General features: G+C 43.8%; 1 protein-coding gene across 1 annotated transcript in view; it reads left to right on the top strand.

The window, feature by feature from the left end:
* The window catches only part of prdm16 (PR domain containing 16), a 221234-nt gene that overhangs the window by 77129 nt on the left and 122226 nt on the right, over positions 1-21879 (top strand). The gene's annotated exons all lie outside the window — the stretch shown is intronic.

Here is a 21879-nt window from a genome sequence, read left to right on the forward strand (position 1 = left end):
TTAGTTGTGGAAAACCATTTGAAATCAACTGCCTTCAGTGATTTGAAAGGCTTTTTCTCTTTCGTTGTAGTGTTTTTGGTAACTACATATTTAGAAAAAGAGAATAATGGGAGCCATTGTTAGTACTTACTCCATACTTAATATTGTATGCACCTGCAAGATTTTAATGAGATAAAAAAATATGAAAAAATCATTGCACAGCAGTAGGGATTTGTCCTTCAACTTACAACGGCAGCCTGACCAGAATACCCAAGTGATAACTTTGCCATTACCAAGAATGTAAAACAACATTTATTATTTGAAACTGGAGAAATCGAAACAATCAGGCGACAGACTCTGCGATATGCACACGCTGCTGCCAGTGTAGTTTCTGAAGTGAACTTTTATGCAAACACAATATTAGTTAAGCATAAACATGTAGCTGTGGCTTCATAGGAATAGATCTGCACTGATGTTGTTTTGTGTGGTTGCATATCACAATTTTTTAATAAGTTATGTAATCATTAAGTTAATTAGCATATGCATTCTAAGAGCAGACAGTAAGCAAAACACTGTTTAGGGATTCCTCATAGGTCAGGTTCTCATGAGAGGACTGTCCACGTGCATGAACCCTTTCTGAATGGCTTCTTGCAGGAATCTCACAGGTTTCTCCTACAGATGCAGTCACAAAAGCTCCTGGTGGCTCCAGATGTTGAGCGTTTTACAGTGAGAGCGTTTTAGTATTTAAAAAATAATTCTCCAGAAGTATTTCCTCCACCTTATGCCATTTTCTATTTCTTTTTCTCTCTGTTTTCTTCTTAACAGTTGTGGGAGCATGCAGGCGATTAGAGCACAAAGGCACACGCTACATGGCAGTGTGCCACGCCAAACGTTTTCCTTTTTTAAGTTCATATTATGGCTAGCCGTTTTGGGTGCAAAGGGCACCTCTCCAAAAGCTACACACTCCCCCCTCCTGCTCTCATGCACTCCCTTGCCTTCTCCCCGCTTCTCCCCAGACACCATACTAATGCATATTCATCAGCCAAGATTCAGCTCTTTGGACTACAGGAAAAAAAGCCAGATACAGCCCTAAAGATGCTCTCAGTCACAAACATACACACGTGAACACACCCAGAAATACCCTAACATACACTCTGATTACGATACGATTCTGATAAGTCCCATTCCTCCTGCCAAAAAACACATTTACATCTACACAGCATATTGTTGGACTTTTGTCTAAGGTGCTTAGTTTTCTGGGCTTCCCGTGATGAATGGACTGATGTGGGAAGATAGCCAGTTAGCTCCTTAAATTAGGACCACGGCAGTAATCAGATCACCATGTCACTTCTTCTGGGATCTCTGTTTATGTGTTATATCAGCCATCTTAGATCAATAAACCATTCATGAAGGTATGGAGACGAAATGGGGAGCACATTCCAAATCCCACGTCACTTTGTGGCACATGATTTTGGAGCGCCATTGGTTGTTTTTGGGGTGCCATGTTTGCTGTTTTGTATTTTTCTGCTCTGTGCGTACTTTGCTGTTAGCCCCAGGTCAGCCTCTCTTTGTCCTTCAACTTAAAACAGCTTTGGTCCTTGTCTGTATTACCCGGGTCTTTCCTGTCTTCTCCTCTGAATCGTCCCCCTGCATGGTTGGTAAAAGACTGACTTCAGCTCAGGCTATATTATTTTTTAAGACATCCTGTCTGCGTTTGCGGCTAGGAGCCTTCAGGGGCTCTTCTCTCCCAGACTCTTATCACAAATAGTCATAACAGTCAGCCTGTTGATAGTCATCAACAGACTCCCTGAGGAGTCCCGAACACCCCCAACTCCTTTTACCATCTAGCCCTCTACTCATCTACTGCCTCTGGTCTAAGACAAATAGACAGGCAAGAGAGAGTGAAAGAGAGAAAGGCAGCATAGAAAGTGATTGGGAGATAGACAGAGAGAGGGGGGGAGTAGGGCTGAGTGAAGAAAGACTGAAAGTGATGTAGTGCATTATGAGAAATGAGGGTGTGAAACAAGGATGAGAGGAGTCAGATAGTAAGAAATAAATTTAAAAGCAAAAATGAGGTATCTTAAAGCCTCAGATACACAGGAGAAGTTTAAAGCTGTTAATGGGAACCCAGTGTGTGTGTATGTGTGTGTGTGTATGTCCTCCACCAGTCCCCAGCCAGAACAGGGAGATGTGTTATGAAAGATAATAAGTGATGTGATCTGGGATTCCCATGGTGTAAATACGATCTTATCTAACCAAGACCTCATACGTTACAGCCGAGCACTTTTTGGTAGGACAGAGAACTGGATTGTGCTGAGTGTGATTATTACTGTGATTATAGTTTGATTATGCTTCCATCTTATAATAAAACGTACTGTTGTTGTCGGATGAAAACCTTGTATCTCCAAAATTTCATCAACCAAGAAAAACAACCTTGTTTTTTAGCTGTACCACCGTGCATTTTTGTGTTTATCAAATTGGCTTTGGAAAGGTTTCTCAAAAGTAAAAGTTGTAAAATTTGCTCCGCCTGTAGACCTGCATGTACTCCAAAACTGGAGTTACAAGGTTTTCACCCGACGGCGATGATATACAACATCTGCAACGTTACACACTATCCAAAACAGTTTTAACGACATTGACTGTGTTTTTGTGGATTTTTTTTTTTACTAACACTGGCAAGAACTCATTACAGAGGCTTTGCAAGCACCACAGTCTACCAACTGAGCGATACAACTCTAACAATCACATGCTGTATGCTGTGGTGCCTTTTTTTGATATCTGAGTGGATGGCTTGTGAAGTCTAGATTGGTGGAGAGAGATGCACAGAGACAGAATCAGAGAGAGAGAGAGAGAAAGAGGGAAAGATGTGAGGGAGAGAGAGAGAAGAAAGAGAATGGCGGAGAGGAAGCCTAGTGTTGTCTGTCCCGGGGCGTCGGGGACTAGAAGAGGTGTTAACTCAGACTCATTTCAGCGAGACGGACAGCTCAATCTAAGAGCTGCTTTGCTGCAGGCCATGGCCATTCTCCTCTGTCTCAGACACCCTCCCTGGGCCAGCACCGAGTCATCCATTTAAAAACCATTATGCTCCCCCTTTAGCACAACATGATAGAACACTAGGGCCCCAGGTTGAGCATATATGTGTGTGTGAGAGTGTGTGTGAGTGTGTGAGGCTGCCAACCCCCTCCTGGATAGGAAGGCCTGAGCGGGCGAAGTGAGGAGAGGCCCTCAGAGAGTCCAGTGTGGGGATCTGCTGTCAGAGTGACTGCTGCTATTATCTGGCTGGTAGATTGGTCTGACTCGCCTATTGATAGAGGCATGTCACTTTACAATGGCTGGAGGTATTGTGCTGTTCACTGACTGGCATTGAATGGACTGCCTGATCTCACTCCCTTGTGTGTGCAGATGGCAGGAGAGGGCAAGTGTGTGCGTTTGGAGGAGGTGTGTGCACGTTAACAGGTGCATTAACTGCGACTCTACAGTCTGAGAGATCACAAAACCTTAAAACTGGCCGGTTAGAAGATGAAAAAACAGTGATGCCAAGAGAAAAAACTAAGAGAAAATCAAATCTCTTCATTCTGGTTTTATAGAGAACATTTGCGTGGCTTAACAAACAGCACGGCCAAGCCCTCCCAAAGCAATATTAATGGTGTTTGCTCTCCGTTCTCCTTACCCCGTGACCGCGAGGTGTGTCCTCACACCTCTGAATCATGGCTTTTGTCACGCCTCCAACACCTTTTACCTTTGTCATCTCTCGCTATCTTTTGTTCCTCCAGCTTGAGTGTTTGCTATCTCATGAAGCACTCGCTGGAAGGTCAACACATGTATCAGATGTTCGCTGAGAAATCTTGCCCAGCGTGTGAAGATGGAGTCACCTGGCTGTCGTTTTTTTTTTTTTTTTTTTTTTACGATTTACTGGCTTCTTCCTCAAACTGTAATTATCTCTCTTGTAATTGATTTGGTATCACTCCACAGAAAGTAAACGGTACACAATCCAGCACTGAATGTCCAAACGCTGATCGATTGCTGGAGCAGAGTTATCTTTTATTGTAAGGCATGAAGAGAAGGATACACCAAGGACACATTGTGCATTTTGATGTTAGGGATGTGCTTTGATGTTGAACCTTTGAACAAGGTCAGCACATATGCTTGCACACACAAAAAACATATATCATGGCGTCCATGTCACCCCCGGAGCCATGTTTGTCTCCGAGTGACTTGTTTGCAGCAGTGGACCTTGGGATGACTTTGTTGCCAGGCAAACTTTTTTTTTTCTCTCTCCGTCCCTCATTCTTTTTCTGTTTACTTTGTGTGGTGTGGGGTGATTTTCCATATCAGTATCATTCATCCAGTGATGTGTGGAAAGAGGGGAAAACTATGCTAGCTCTTCTGTTTACCCTGTTATTGACATAGTGATAGGCTAAGACGTCTGGCGGGCACTCTCATGCCGCCAAGGGCCTACGTGACAGATACCCATCCAGCCATGGCATCATGCATCTCCCTCACCCTTCGTCAGGCATTAAATCTCCGGCCTGACAAGTAGCTTTTCATGCTGACGCTTTGCTCCTTTTGTCCTCCACCTAATCACAAAGCTAAGCTAACGTCCTTGTCTCCAAATGCTGGGGAGAAGAAGTCCTGGCGCGCCCTGACACTTATCTGTCCTGACCCCACCTCTCGCCTCCTAAACTGTTTGCTCACCTTTTGTGTTTTTGTCAGGAGGGCGGATGGCTAAGTCCTTATGCAGCAAGATATCCCTATAGGGCATTCAAGGTGCAGTTTGCAACTTGTCTGATCTGTTTGTCCTCCATCTTTATCTCGATGCTTGGCCCAGAGGGTGACTGGTACCAAACTGATAGGGCAGAAACTGCCAGGGACTGCCAGGAGATAGTAGTCACACCAAGGGTATGGATAGTATGAGACAGAGAGAGAGAAAGAGAGTGAGCGAGATAACGTGAGAGTGGTTTCCTGCTCAATTTGACTAATATGCTCTGTAATGTTCCCACAGTGACAGCCGTGTCCTGCTGTTGTGATTATGGGTGTCAGTCAATGTTAGGGAAAGAAAGTCTTCACTGTCCTTAACACATCAAACCTTAAACCTATATGAGCCCATTTGTTACATCACCCATTTCTATTTCCAGTCTTGGCCTCAACATTATTTCCAGTTGACTTGAACCCCTACTGTGTAGACCATTGTATAAGGCTACCCTGCATGAGTGAAGCTCTTTAGGTAAATGGGGTGATTATCATGTCTTTTAGTAATCAAATCAAGGCCGTGCTCTGATGAGCTCCGGAGAGAGCCTCTCCTTAAGCCACTTAACATGAAAAATGGCAAGTCCATTTAGTTTTGCCTACCAGGATCTAGTTTAAATGGAAACTGTAGGATAATTTCTCATCGATGTTTTACACAAAATGACCAATTTGGTTTTATCTTGTACTGACACAATTCACAGTATATTGTAGGTTGAATACAAGAACAAACATCAAGGAAACATACATGAAACATCTTGATTTTGCGTTTTCCCCATTCTACTCACTATCACTGTTATTTGAATGTGAAGTTCTTCAAAAATTTAATTTTCTATCCGTCTATACATGGCTGCAAATTATTCAGGGTTGGTAATGTGAAATTTTGTCTTAATGTAAGGAGTGTTTTTAGCACGTGTGCTTCCATTCCCACATTGTAATGAAAGGGATATCAATCCTGTGGTTTCTAATAACAGTATTGACCAACAGTGTGTGGTTTTCTGTCATCATTACTCGACTTTGAAAGAAACCCCAAGTTTACACACAGAGCAAAAACACCGGAGAGAGAGCGTAACACCACAAGTCCCGGGCCTGGGCGCTGTAATATCTTCCATTCACGTTCATTTTATGTAGGTTTTAAACATACCATTAGCCAATTTAATCCAATTTTCCCAGCTTTCGGAGTACTCCAGTGGAACAGATTCCATCTAATATTAAACATATGGTCGTCGTTGCCCCTAGAAACACCACAGCAGCACAGGGCTTTTTTAAGGAACTGTAAAGGACGTGTCTCTTGTGTCCCAGTGCAAACCGTTGTCAATTATCTTCACTGAACACAGTAATTGATAACGAGGAAGCAGGGCAGCAAATTAAACGTCAGGTTTAATTAGGGGCCTGATGCCTTATCATTTGTTCATAACTCGTTACCAACATCTGTTAATTAGTTAATAAATTAATCCACAGGGCCCAGATGAAAGGTGCGCGGGCTCTCAAGGAACTGGATGGGGCAAAGTCATCCATCTTTGAGGAGAGGGGAACTTGACAAATATTGTCCCTGGGATTTGGGCTGTTATTACTTGGTCATTGGTTTCAGACCTCAGCCAGTCCAGCCAAGCCATCTCAATGGAACCTCTTGTCTGCCTGAAACCCCCCTCCAAGTCTCCTCACGCATCTCCTCCACAATGCTATCCTTTATTGCATGAAGTTTCTGTGTGCAGACATGCTTTAAACATTAATTTAAAAATCTCCACATTGGTCCATCAGTCCTCTGTGGCCAAGCACAGGTAACTCCTGCCCAGTTTCCTCCTCTCCCCCCTCCTTTTCCTTCATGTATCTGGTGAAACCCCATCGTTCATCGTTGACCTGATGAATAGTCCCATCAGTTCAGCCCTAAGGGCAAGAGCAGACAATGACACCGCTCTGTGCCGCAATGGGAAATGATGACATTTGTCAAATGCTGTTTATGGTGTTGATTAGATTCATGCTTTCTCTAGGAAATGCGGACTCAGAGGCCACTTATTACCCTCTGCCGCTTTCCCAGCTCTTCCTGCGAATATGTAAATTAGCCATGAAACCAGGCTCATCTTGACAGAGACTTGATTCTGAGTGTTCAAAGGTTGCATTGCCTCGTGTGTATTTGTGATTGTGTGAGTATGTACGTGTCTGTATGTGTTTAGACGTCATAGAAGCTGACAATCTTAGGAGAAACCAAAAACATGTATACCTCCTTCATCATACTCTCACATAGATTTGCCACAGCCCTGCAATGTTAAACTCACATTGGTCATCACCTCACATCTTCTCTCTCTTTCTTGCTCTCTCTCAGTTGCTCCCTCGCTTTCTCTTGCACATTCTCTCTCTCTCTCTCTCTCTCCCTCAGCGGCAAAAAAGACTTTCAATCTCCTAGTGTTTCCTAACATTTTTATGAATCAGGCGGGAGGTGGCGACGTATTAATCAGGTTCCTGTGGCTCTTGTGATTACCATTTTCCATAATCAGATACTGTGCACTGCACAGCCAAAAAAACAGGGGTGTAGGATTTGGGGTGGAGAAATAATGTACTTTGGCTAACACTTTCCTCTCCTTTTTCTTGGTTATAATTAAAACAGCAGCTCCAAGTGCCCCTGTATGGATTTTCATGTGCATGGTACAAAAAGACCCATGCGCATGTACATGAGCACACGTACGTGCACACACATGTACGTGGTGTGCATAAACATACAGACACACTGGCAGGCGGGAAAAAGACATTCTCCCATGTTATTCTTTCCTGGACTTGGCCATTTAGAATAACAGAGCAGAGTGAAAGGCTGAGCACGATGACGACATTAGATGTAAAAACAGTGTTGAATTGTTGAAGTGTCGAACACGCCGTGCCGTCTTTACTTTGGAAGGACTCCGGAGTCGCTCGAGTGATTTTTGCTCATTTTCTCCACCACTGTCACTGGGAGTGAGACCTGGAGTCTTGTCTGTGTGAGACGGCAAGGAGCTCTTGACAGAGTCAAGATTTGCTGAGGTGTTATTACGTGTGTGTGTGTGTGTGTGTGTGTGTGTGTGCTTACAGCATATACATGGGTGCACTGCTGTCTGTTAATCATCTTGGGCACCATCCCACCCTCCACATAATCCTAAATCTGTCAGATCTCCTTCAAACAAAGCAGTACCTCACCAGTTTTGGTGTAATATCTCATTTTTAGTATGAGGTCTTGTGTCAGGATGACTAATAACAGTTCAAACAGATGTATCCCAGACATTTCATTATGGGCGATATCCTTGACTCATTTTATTTTTATTACATGCTTCTGCACACAAGTCACTGTGACAGTGCTTTTTGTTGCTAATGGCTATCGTCAAGCACTGGTGAAGTGGTGTATTGTCAATTTAGATGATGTATGCACTTTTTATCTTCAGATGAAACGGGGAGGTCAACATTTTTAGAGGGCTATAATACTAATCTCTAATCAGTGGGAATAAGGCTATTTCAATCATTGCACAAAATCATTCTGTTTTTCTCCATAAACTGCAGAAATAGTGAGAATAAGTATTAGAAATGTTTGAAAAAACTTCAACTTATAATCAGTGGGACAGACATCTAAAAAACACAGATCTTTACAGCGTGCCTGCAAGATGACAGTTGCTTTATTTCTGAATGTCAAGAACTGAGAAGCAGGCACCTCTAGGTTGCATGCAATGTGAGAGACTTCTGCAATGGCTTCTGCTATACTTCAGCAATAACAAAACAGAAACATATAAAGACAGGATGAATGATGTCACGTCCCTCACGGGCAGTAAGTGACATACATATCACTTTCTTTTGACCTGTAGTTTTATAGTTTTAGCGTCTCTGTCTCTTTGAGCAGCCAGTGTATTGCTTTGTCTTGAATGAAATGGTGAGATTTGTCAAAAAACATTCCACATGTGACAAACGAACAAACAAACTCGTCGACAAAAAGGAAGACTGATTCATAATTCATTATGAGCAGCATTCATCCTGGAATCAAATGAGATGTCAAAGAAGAGACAGGAGGTCAGAGAGGTTGACTTAATATCTGCAAATCTTTTTTTTTTTTTTTTTTATTTCTTTTTTTATGGCCAGAGTCCTTCAAGACCCACAGTCCTCCTGTCCACTAAATGTATCATATGATTGTGCTCTGTGTCAGTCTTTCTGGAAGGGAGGTGAGTTGATGTCTGTGCAGCTGGTACGCAGCGGCACCCAGCATGCCACCCGGTACCACAGGAGGAGGACGATAAAAGCAGAAAAACAGTCTAGATCTCTGAGGCGCTTAGGACCAAGCCATGTGATACGGAAGCTATGCCAACTGACAGAACAAAAGCATTGTCGTAGTTAGTGTGTGTGTGTGTGTGTGTGTGTGTGTGTGAGAGAGAGAGAGAGAGAGAGAGAGAAAGAGCGTATTAGTGTTGGGAAAAATGGCCCCCACCCTTACCTGCAGGTAACAATAGTGCCTATTGTATCTATTTCAAAATATGATGCTGATTTCAGTGCTGTCTGTATCATGATGTGGACAGGGTAATAATATAAGAATAATAACTTATTTCCATAAAATCAGCATGCACTGTATGCAAAGGTGTTATTGATCTACCAACCAGAGGCTAAAGTCACCTACAGATTTTTAAAATTACAGGAATTACCTTTCTTACATTGTATATATCGATTTTTTTTAAAAAACATAGATATATTTTTGGATATCAGTTTTCAAATGTTGGATTGAAACTGCTTTTATTTATTGAGCTGGAATGTTTCTGGTGACAAAGCCTGCTCCCCTCTGCTGGCCGAGAGCTTACAATGCTACTTTGTGAGTGAGGCCGCTGGTAAGTGCCTTAAGTGTAGAGTGGATGGCTGAGAGAGACAAACAGACAGAGAGAGAGAGAGACAGAGAGAGAGAGAGAGAAAGAGAGAGAGAGAATAAACACACATACACACTGCGCAAAAATGTGAAAATATACAACACACCAAGAGATATATGAACACACAGACTTACAGAAACAGATATGAGCCCCTTTTACAGAGATCCCACAGACTTGCTGGAATGAGGACTTTTTTTTACCACTTTACATTCCCAGTGTGTGATTTTAGACAGTATGCCGGTGTTTCAGAAGCAGAGGTGTGACATGGAAATGCCACAGCGAGCGTCTGTGGCTCGTGCCGTACTCTTCTCTTTAAACAGATTCAGACCGGCTACCTCTGCTGCCAGCTGCCACGCCATTCTGTTTGTACGTCTTACACAGAACGGCGAGTCAGAATAACAGCTCAACAGTCACGCCTTGAATAGGCCGTGTAAAAGGGCCTATGGATACACTCTTTCTCTCTCTCTCTCTCTCTCTCTCTCTCTCTCCCTCTTTCTCTCTTCTCTATGTCTCTCTCCCTCACACACACATGCCACACTGGGAGCAAGATATCTACTAAAATTACCCCAAGCAGAACGAAGTCAGCTCTTTTCCAACCTTTCAGCCCTCTCACTTCTTCCTCTCCTGTGGAGTGTGTGTGTGTGTGTGTGTGTGATACAGATGACTCACCATCACCTTCTGTTTTTCCACCTCTCTTTCCCCTTCTGTACTCTGTCTTTCTTTCTTTGTATCTCTTTGCCACCCTCCTGTTTTCTCAAACATGAATACATGTGTAAACACAAAGACAAGTCACAATTCCCTCTCTCTCTCTCTCTCTCTCTCTCTCTCACACTCACACACACACACACACACACACACACACACATAGTACATTGTCTTTTGTACTATACACACCCATACACACACACACAGTGGTAGTGCCCTCTATCTTCACATGATGGATCACCACAGGGCCCTCTGAGCATCTCTCACTGAGTGTTCAGTCCAGTTGCACTCTTACACACGTAAACACACACAGACACACACATGTAAATATTTCCATCATGTCCTAATATAAGGCTTGCGGACAGAAGAGTATTGTGACTGCAATATCGAATACAGATTTGTTTGCTTTTGTGATGAGATTTTGAACATATGTTTTAATTATCGCCAGCTTGCAGAGTCAAATCTCTTTTTTTCAGATTCATTGATTTTCATCCCCTTTCCCTAACCTTCTGTGGCCTCCTTCTATTCCTCCTTCTCCGCTTCCTTTGTTTTCGCTCCCTCCTCCTCTTTTCCTGGCCTCCGGGGTCCCAGTGCTTCTAATTCGGCCTTATCAGTGAAGTAATTTAGCTGCCACAGCTTGGGTTTCTGTCGCGCGGCGAGCGGCCCCATTGTCCTGCGCTGCTGTTGCCGAGATAAACCCTCAGATTGAACAAAGTCCGCGCTGACCTTTACAAACTCCCAAATCTCACTCTGTACACCCCTCCGACAGAGATTCTCTCTGCCTCGAGCTCTTTTCTAAGGGGGGGCTTGGGGCACATCAAGTGGCCGGCCTAGGGGAGGGAGTGGGTGAAAGATTGTGTGTGTATGTGTGTGTGGATGAGTGTGTGAAAGACTGAGAGTGTGTGTGGGGTCAGGGTGGATTGAGTGAGCGTGAGATGGACAGGGGAGAGGGATTAAGATGGCTGACTGAGCCTGTCTATATTTCCAATGGCACTTTGCTCCAAGAGAGAGGCCGAGAAAAAAGTGCAATGCAAGCAAAGCATTCAAGTGTGGAGTCCCCTCTCTCTCTCTCTCTCTCTCTCTCTCTCCCTCTCTCTCTCTCCCTCTCTCTCTCTCCCTCTCCCTCAGTTTGTTCGAGAAGCCACTTTCAATGACCTTCCCGCCTTCCCGTAAATATGATTTCTGTGCACTGCAAAAAATCTCCCTCCTAACAAGTCATTTAATGTCATATTCAATCTTAAAGTTTTGTTTTTCTTAAAATGAGTGGAAAAAATCCTGCAGTAGGATGTGATAATGGCTTTTTTCTGAAAGCTAATCAACTTGTTAAATAATTGTTCTTGAATATACATGTGATTATAATAGCAGGCTGATCTGCCTTGTCCTGCCTTGTTTCAACATATTTAAAATTCCTGAAACAAGTGAAACTGCACTGGCACCAAGTGGGATTATCTCATCCCACTGGCAGTGTTTTTTTTGTCTTTTTCTATGAAAAACAAGATAAGAAAAAAAAAAAACATGAGATTAAATGACTTGTTAAGCTGGGCATTCCATGCCATGTGAGGTAAAAGTGTCAGTTTGTGTCTGTGCTCCTTGTCGTTGCTGCTGAAGATGTCTTTCCCTGAAACAGCTCCTTGAGAGATTCCTGACAAAAGCACCGTTGAACCCCTCGTCTTCCCTCCATTGTTATCTATCATGTCCTTCATTCCTTGGCAGAAGGCCCAAGAGGAGTCTGTGGGGATTGTTGCTTTGACACACAACGAAACGGCTGGAGGGGAACGGTTGAAGCCAAGTGGCTGGGGGATGGGGTGGGCGGTGTGCCGGGGAGGTTCGGGGCACAATGCAACAGGAGTACCCTCTCCATTGTGAACCACTGTCATCCTTCAGAAGCCACTCGACTAGCTCTCCAAGCTGCAAATCCTCTCTGCTCTCTATTCCAGCCGTCTGTCGGTCAGGCAGGGAACCTCATCAAAAGGTCTTGCAGTTGGGGATTGAGAGGGAGCGGGGTGGGGGTGGTGGACGAGAGGGGAGGAATGAAGTGTTGTTGGTGTGTGTGTGGTGGTGTTGGGGGGGGTCGATGTGGAGGACAGGGGCATAGCAGGGCCATAAATCCAGACATGGGCCTTAGAGTCAGGGATGGAGGATTGGAGAGGGTCGGCACCGCTCTATCCCTTGGTCAAAGGTGGCCCTCTGTTTGTCCCTCCCTCTATCCCTCCATCCATCCCTCTTCCTCTCCACCTCCCCCGCCTCTGCCCACCACCACCACCACCTGCCCGCCCGCCACCACCAGTGTTCCCAGGGAGATGAGCGCCACGGAGAAGAAGGCCCACAAGGGATTAACTTTTCACATGGCTGGGAGTCCTCGTCTCAAAAGACCTGACAACCCCAGACGGCTTGATTAAAAAAGAAAAGAAGAGAAGAGGAAAGGAGGGAGGGAGGGAGGGCACAGGAGGAGGAGAAGAGGGGGAATTCTTCACATGATGGCCCTGAGAGAGGGATTTTGGATATTGGGTGTCTTTTTTTCCCTTCGTCCAAAGCCCCCATGTCTTGGTTGAGAATGAGCAAATTGTTCCCCCTGTTCTCTCGGCAGTCCCTGTGTTGCCCAGCCTAAAGATGTGGGTGGGCACCAGTGCGCATTGTTGACTCCTCGCAGGAAACTCAGAGATGTCATCTGGGAAAAAAAATTACATGGTGGAAGTGGTGGCCTGTGATTCAGCAATATGCACGGGCAGCTTTGCCCTCCTCCCCTAAGCTGTTCAGTTGATTTTAAGCATCAGAACACACTTTGATGTGGCAATTACACAACGGTGCAATCCCAATTTTCTATTCCGATTTGTGATATCGCGATGTATTATTTATTCATCTGTCATTAATGCATTATCAAAAGCCCTCTGTTGTTTCTGTGTATGTCAGCATTGCATTACAGTCAAGGAAGACATTGGCAGAGAGAGTCGGCGAACCGTTGCCGGCTTAAAGTTCTAGTGTTCAAGTGGCAAGGCGCCCTATTTCCCCTCACTCTATCCCAGATAAATTGGGCCTCTCAGGTTTGTCTGTGAGAAAGAGAGGACAAAAATCAAAACAAACGCTCCCACTGAAGTGAAGATGGGAGTAGGGGTTGGCTTTCCTCTCTGGCTAGCGGATCAGCAACTCAACCTAGCGGGACAGCGGGCCACTTAATACCCCCCATCTTGTCCAGGTAAGAGAGTGGCCCGACAGGGGGGTCAGGGAAGGTAGCAGGGTATTGTCTTACAGATCACCACTCACCCTCTGGCTTCCTCCACATGGCTCACTTACCCCCTTCTCATCTCCGCTGCTGGGACACACACACCCTCTCTTCCCACACCCCTCAGCTAGGATACACACATCCATTGAGAAAGTCCCCGAGGAAGTTTACACCCAATTTCTATCTAAATGTTCACTGAGGTGACCCAAAAGCTTTATAGGTGCTAACAAACTTCCCACGGATTCTGTGTTTTGACGCGGTGTTAAGTTTTGTTTGAATAGAGGAACAGGTGAATGTGGGATTGAATCATGTGTCTCTTCAATCTAATCTGGCAGCAGACATAAGGTACATGTTTGTTAAATACCGTTAAGTAAATACCTCACAAACTTGAAGTTTTCACACTTTCGCACTTTTCCAGTTGAAATGAATCCATATAAATTTTTGAGGCTCTTTGCCCCCATTTTTTGTTCAGGAACAAGTTTGACTTTCCAGTTTTACCCTACCTGTGCACCAGAGATATATCAGATTTGTGCAGGCACAGTATCCCATTGTATGTTTAGGACATACCACAGCCATCACTAGCAGTGTAAGGCCAAGTGTGTTTTAAGAAACACAAGGGCTGAGACGATTCCTCAAGGAACTCAAATAATTTGATTTCTAAAAATCCCTCAAATTCTCTGCCTCAACAATTTGCTCCAGGTGGAGAACCCTATACTTCAGGTTTTGGGACACACAGACTGTCCTCTGACTCCTCTGACACAAACACACGATTTGAGTGCACAAATTGCAAACTATGGTAGTGAGATTGAAAAAAGGAGAGAAAACACAAGTGAAGAGCGATAAGAGGCGGGCTCATGTAGAATACGGCAGAGCTGAACTATTGCAGCTACAGCCAGTGTTTTCCACTACCGGGTGCTGATTTCTCCTGGTGTTACTGTTCGTAATCACTGGCTGACCCCTTCGTTAAACGGCTCCAAGTTGGAAAAGTGACCCAGGTCTCACTGAGCTGCTGTCGGCTCCTCTTCATCATTGCAGGTTGCACTGAGTTACATTATGATGTGTTCAAGCTCTACTCAGTAAAAATGTGTATTGGGCAAAGGTAAATTATTATCAATGTGATAATTGTTATCAATATGATGTGTTCAAATGTAATCATGTAAAATTTTGTTTTTGGTGAGAAACTTGTATAATACAGTTGTTTGAAGGGGAAATTTGTTTGGGAATTATGACCTGATTAACTTAATACTAATTCTAACCAGTAGCTTATAATAAATGAATGTAATATGACTCATAATGCCTTAAACCAGATTTGTCTGGATGGTGGGCACCATCATACTTGATGAGCTTCTGGAGAGCTGGACTGTGATTTAGATCCTGAGAAGAGAGGGATGAGAACCATTTCATCTAAATATTACACAAGATGGTGGTTGGAATGGCTGCTCCCAGTAATTGTTATCGAGTAATTAAAGGAGGGAGATGAAGTCCATAGGAAAAAAAAAAAGTAGTTTCCTGCATAAACAGAATCACTTCTGCATTCATTTACTAATGCAGTCTTTAGGGGTTGTATTGTCTTATGACTGAAACGCTGAGTGAAATAAATCAGTTCAAAGGTGATAATGTGTGTGCGGGATTTAATCTTTTTTTGTGAATTTGGATATCTGTCATCGTGCTGTCGATCTAATCAATACAGTCAGGCGGTGGTCAAAAGTGCGTGAAGTTTCCAGAAATGCATGGCAAGAATCCTGGTGGTACATGCACACAAGAACTTAGTAAGAGTATTTAAAGTAAGTGTCTGATCTGTAATAATATCCACTCTGAGCTTGGAGCCCCGCTGTTTCCTAACTGACATTAAGTGAAAGAATTGATATGATACAGTGACTCATATTCTTCTGCCCTCGTGCCAAATCAGTATCCAATCAGTATTTCTTTGTCTGAGCACTCCTTCCCTGCAGCACGGCTATCATTAAGTGACTCATTTAGGCCATCACAGGTAGGCCCACATTATAGCCTGCTGGTGGCTTTTGATGGGGAATGGAGTTCTTTCTACTGTAATGCATGCTGAAGTAGCTGCGGCTAATGTGACTCCTATAGTTTGGCGCTACATTAGTGCCAGACGACCCAGCAGTGAGCCTTTAACCTGAAGACGACAGGGCCGTGATTATGTTCACCGCAGGGAAGGGTTGGCTGGAGGACGCTCTGCCATACACACAAAGGGGCGCACGCACAATGACATATGTGTATGCCAGGGTGATTATCGGCTTATAGTTTCCATGGGTTAGTTATTTTTATGGTGATTTTCTGTTTCGGGGTAGTTTCAGTTAGCTGTCAGAGTGGGATTCCTGTTTTCATTTTTTTTTTTCGTTTGGTTTTATTTTATTTAACTTTATTTTATGTAGTTTTATTTAGAAATTGGTGGTTGTGAGGAACAAATTTGTATCTGTTTGTTAGGTTGCCATAGATTTAATAGGGTAAGAGCTGCTATGGGCTCCTTCATTAATAGGGAATCTAATTTGACTCTTTGTACAGTGCTGATGAAACCATAAAAGTGATTGTAATTCTTCAAAATGTATGGCCCAACAAATGAGCTTACACATGCACTCACACACACACAGTGCAAAAAAAAAAAAAAAAAAAAAAAAAATCACCTTAATAAGCCATTTAGTCTTTTGTTTAGTGATAATATCTTGCCAGTGGGATGATATAATCCCACTTGCTTCCAATGCAATCAACTTGTTTCCAGAATTTTCTTCAATTAAATGTAATTTTCTTGAGAGAAGTGGTTTGATCTGCCTTATCCTGCCTTGTTTCGATATACTTATGCTTGTTCCCAAAATAAAAATTCCTGAAACTGAAACTGTTTTCTAAACGGCATCGGAAACAAATGAGATTTTCTCATCCTCGCTGACATTTTTTCCCACTTGTTTTAAGAGCAAACACGAGTTGAAGGCTGAAAATGAGACTAAATGAGTTAAGATTGATATTTTTTGCAGTGCATACACACACCTGCACACACACCTGCACGCATCCATAATGTCTGCTCCTCACAAAAACACACACACGTACATCCCCTGGCCCATTCCACTCCTCATGACTGTATCAGCTCTACAGTTACCATGTTTACTGTCTCACTCACTTATTCGGTCTCTCTCTGTCTCCCTCTCTCACTCTCACACATACGCACACACACCACGCGCGCGCACACACACACACACACACACACACACACACACAGAGCTACCAAGGATCCAATCGTATTTCAAGATAATTCTCTCTCCTCTCGTTCCTCTTGTCTCAATATCCTGAGCTGCTAGACACTGAATGGACCACAGGGAAAGCTGATCTCAGAGACAGGCATGTGCACACACACACACACACACACACTGCGTGTGGTCCCACCATTTCGGTCTTCACTGTGTTTTCTAATGCTTCATCAGGTCCCAAGGTCAGGTCCTCGCACTTAAAACGAAGCTTTCAGATTCTCCACTCTTTCAGTCCTTCCTTTCTTATCAGAAGTCACCAGCTTACCTTTATCACCTTCTCTCCTACTATTTCGTTTGTTTGTAGTATTTCACTGTTGCGTGACTACAAAAGGTTTGGTTGTTTTCTTTCCCATCTCTCTCTTTCTCTCTCTCTCTCTCTCTGTCGCTCTTCTTTCTATTTTTCTCCTTCTGCTCTTTTTTCCCCCATAATTTAAATCAGAATCCCCATGCGAGCACCTTGCTCTTGACCTAGCTTAGAAAGCTACTGATTGCTTTAATAGCAGTCCTTGGACCTGGAAGGTAGGCGTCTTTAAGGAACTCTGGTGAGGATGGTGTGTGTGTGTGTGTGTATATATATGTGTGTGTGTGTGTGTGTGTGTAGAAGGCACAGCAGCTAAAGGGATGTTGATTAGGACTGACCTCAAGAGTGTCAGGAGAAAAAGAAATACAAATATGCAAAGTGGACATGTGCGCTTGCATAATTGGGTTGGAGAGGAGTGCAGCAAGGTCGAGTAGAACGAATGGTCAAGCAAATGAAGTTAAACGGCATCAAAAACACACACGAACACACACCAGACACATACTGTACACATGTTTAGGGGGGCAGTGGTCACTTTGAGGTTAGAGAAGTGAGGTTGGGATGGAAAAATTGCCAGTTTCAATCCCCAGTCTGGGATGGCCAACAGTAGAGGACTGTGGTTTGTAGTGGGCAGCTCCAAAATGGAAATGAGTGTAACTGTATGAAGCAGGGCGTTGCTGTGAAAAGAGCTACTGTGCTCTGTTGTCTTGCCCTTGCTAAGTAAAGGTCTAAAATATCAGCTGGCATCCATAAAAGTATAAAAGCAAGCCGGCGTGTTTTGCAGCAGAGGCACAAACATGCAGAAGTCTAAGCCCTCCAGTAGTGGGATTGCCCAGGCATTAGCCAAAGTCAGGAGCCCCTAAGTAAGGCCAGCTAGGGTCAGGGTGAGGCCTGGCAGACCCAAAGATTGAGTCTGAATTAGGCCCACTATTCAAAGCTACTGAAAGGAGTTCCTGAGCCTTCTTTTCTCCACCAGCAAATTGGGAGGAAATCTGGCTATTGTGCAGAGTTTTGAAGAGGCTGGTGGTGGGGAGGGGGCTGCGCACTGTGCTTACCTATAGATGAGAGTCCAGACAAAGGGTCCTGGGACATCCAGGAGAGTCTTTGAAATCCCTCTTGGCTGGAGACAGCGGCAGCCTGGAGTAGCTCCTGGTGTAGAAAGGTCAACAGTGGTCAGTCTGCATATAAGAAGAATGACAGGGGACTTAACCTGTGAGAGTCCATGTTCTGAGATCAGAAAAGATATGAAAACTTTTGTTCTTAAACAATATAGCCACCATTTGAAGAAAGTGACTGGTACTCCTACAAAACAATATCATCAAATTCAATTCAGTTCAATTCAATTTTATTTGTATAGTTTCAAATCATGACGGAAGTTATCTCCGTGGATCTCTCTGCATTTTTACTGACACATCAGGGTATGCCCCCCCACTCCTTAAAATGATGGCACAGCCTTACAGTGATGAACTTATTTTGCTTAAAAGAATCAAATTTACAGCTCATCTTTAATACAATAATGTCACCAGGAAATAATAAATAATAAGGTATTTTGCTTAGCTGAGTTCCAGTACATGCTGTATGTGACATTTAGGGTGTTATGAATGAAAACTTAAATGATTCAAATTAAGCGAACACCTTGCAATATGCTTTTTCTGGAAACCTTTGCTTTTGGTCAGTAAATAGAGGACACAGATGTAGTTGTTTATCATGTCGATGATGATGCCGTATTGAGGTTAGTGACTAAACTGCAGAGAGGAAATGTGTGACAGGTCTGGTTAATTGGAATAGCTTAGCTGCCCTTGAAGTCTCCATTACTCCTCGCTGCCCCATCTGAGCCGCTCTGTGGACAGGACGAGTATCTTGTGGTTGCACTGGTCATCTCCTAAGTATAACTGTATGATTGGGAAGCAGGGTGTTGCTGACCAAAAGCATGCACGCTCAGGAAACATTCCCTGGTTCAAACAAAACAAAACAAAACAAAACAAAAAAAGGTTAAAAATATCAGCTGTGACAAAAGTACTCTGCACTTCTTTTCAATCTTAAAATGCATCTTAGCCGCTCATACTGTATTCTGTAAACTTGTTTGAAGTTGCTTTTAAAACGCCTGTCCTATGAGATAACAGAAAAGATGCACTTTATATTCATCAGGTCTCAGTTAAGTTTACCACCGTTTTTTTTAATTGTCTCTGGACTTTTTGTTTTCTGTAGGTAATTCCTTATTTGTTTCTGTTACATTTTTTACTTGAACCACTTAGATGATGCTTTACTCCAGAGCAACTTACAAGTTTTTTTAATTTTTTTTTATTTTACCATGTAGAATGATGAAAAACCCGTCTTCAGCAGCCATGGAATCAGCCAAGGGAACTGGTCATTCCTGTGCCTGTCCAGATAGTGAGCACCCTAGATTAAATGTCCTCCCCTAAGATGTTTCTGCAAAGATCCAGGCTCATGATAGAGTCAAAATTAATGGATCCTGTTGAAATCTGTGTCTCTGAATTACTGCCATGCCTGCTCATCTTCTATCTTTGCTGCATTTGGTGTTGATACTTGCGTTTGCCTGCATCTCATCCCTCGGTTGAAAATGGGAAGGAAAGACGCGTTTCTGCTTTATGCAGTTTCATTATAATGTCTTGCTTTTGCACACTTTTGGTTTTTCGTATCGTAAATGTTTGAAATCATCTGAAACAGAGACTGAAGTGATAATGTCGGCTTGTTACTTACACTGGCGTATTACTTTTACTCTGAATTACACTTCTCTGGAGCTGTATTAACCATATATCAGGAATATCTGTTAGCGACCACATTGTGATGCCTAGTAAACTATTTAAGCCATTTGGCCTCTGAATGAATGTTCACACTGAATCACGAAACATTGTTGGACACAAACATCCAAAACGAATCAGTGTCAATGTAATACTTTACACACTGCTATGCTCGTAATGCACATTTGCTCATCAGAAATGTGATGCTTCAGCTGATATACCTTAACTTGCCTGTAACCCCAGAGGTGGCAAACATCTAACTAGCTTTCACCCCGTTTTCATTTGTTATGGACAGAAAAACTAAAATGTCTAAATTATTATCCCAGTTGCTACTCTTTTCCTCGCCAGGCAGCTGAGCTGCGTAAGTGTGGGCGGCAAAGCTGACAACAAAGCAACCTCTAATGATGATGATGATGACAGTCTTTTAGGGCGACTTTGATGGATGAGGATTGATGTGGCCCATGTTGAATTGTGTGCGCCTACATGCGTTTGTGTGTATGTGTGCCGACGGACAATCCCTCGCGCTAAATGGACAGGGAATCGCCAAACACACACATATACACTTTTTGATGGGCCACCCCTTCCTGATCAGTAGTGCAGCCCTAGGCTCTTCCGGAGTCTCTCACCCCTTAGAAAGTCTAACTCCCCCCTTCTGGCCTACTATACCAACGCCACCCCTCTTACTTTCTATCTTACTTTCTCCCTCTCTCTCTCTCTCTCTCTCTCATTAATCAATGTCAAGCCGTCCGACAACAAGGCCAGCATTCTTCCCCTGCCTGCCCCCTCAGTTCCTCGTATGTGTCATTGTGCCCTGCCCCTCCCCCTCCACCAACTCAGCGGCCACCGCCATCCATTCACATGGCCGCAGAGCCGAGCCCAGGCCCACACTGCCGACATGAAAGGGTGTTCAGAGGGAGCAAAATGAAGAGGGGAAAAAAAAAGTGAGGAGGAGGCATTTCTCTCTTTTCTTCCCTTTCATTTATTTTCTGTGTCTCTCACTCTTTCATTCTCAACATCAGGCTGGGGGAAGAAAGGGATGCATCGTCGTTTACATAATTCATGGGAGAGACAGGAGAAAAAGGGCCATTGAGGGGGAAAAAAAAGTTTGGACGGAGCAGGCATAGTGGGGTAGAAGTGAAGTTGTATGCCAGTCTTTGTGCCCCCCGAACCATCTTCCCCTCTTTTCTCCATTCATCCCCCCTCACACACATACATGCTCATTGTCCCTTGTTTAGTCATTAACCTTTGGTGTAACACGGCTGTTTCTCTTCCTACCGAGACAGCACTTTCCTCCCTCCCTCCCTCCTCCTCCAGTCCTCTTCTCCTTGTCTCCATGGGAAAGAAATCATTTCATCATGTCCTGGCAAAGCAGGGAAATCGACGATGTTTAATGTCACTGTTTTTTGCTGACTTGGAAATCTTGATGGACAACGCCAAGCCAAAAGTCATTAACCTGAATGTACCTATCAAGGCGGAGAACGGAAAAGGCTGGGTTTTGCGTGGATGAAATTAAACTTGATTAGGCTGAGGGGATGCTGACGTCCGCCGTACGGGCACATTTCTCAAGCGCAGACATGTTCACACGTGAAAGACACACATATACACACGCTGAGCCTCAAAATCAGCACCTGCAGCATTTTGCACATGTCCCATGGGCGCTTGTCAGTTTCCAATTACTCCCGGGTGTCTGTCTCATTGTCACATGCCGTATTCGCTATGTTTTTCCATACTTCCACTCTCAACCTGAAAACACGTAAGACGAACCACAGACCATCATATCGCTAATACTCTGTTTAAACACTTAACTGTCCGCGTTTACATTGAATAATGAGGCTACTTCTCGCATGGGCTCCTCGGCATGTCATTTGTTTACAAAAAAGCAGATTGTCTCCGAATCAGCAGTCATTTTGAGGAGCGTGGAAGGCGGGCCGGGGGGGGGGGGGCAGAAATCCTCTTCCTCCCTGTCCCGCTTCCCAGAGCATCTGTATGTATTTGTTGTACTAATGAAAGGAACAAAAGTTTCCGGGGGCCTGGTGGAAGGGGAGACGTT

Source organism: Myripristis murdjan, chromosome 7 (assembly GCF_902150065.1).
Source record: "Myripristis murdjan chromosome 7, fMyrMur1.1, whole genome shotgun sequence".
NCBI lineage: Eukaryota > Metazoa > Chordata > Actinopteri > Holocentriformes > Holocentridae > Myripristis > Myripristis murdjan.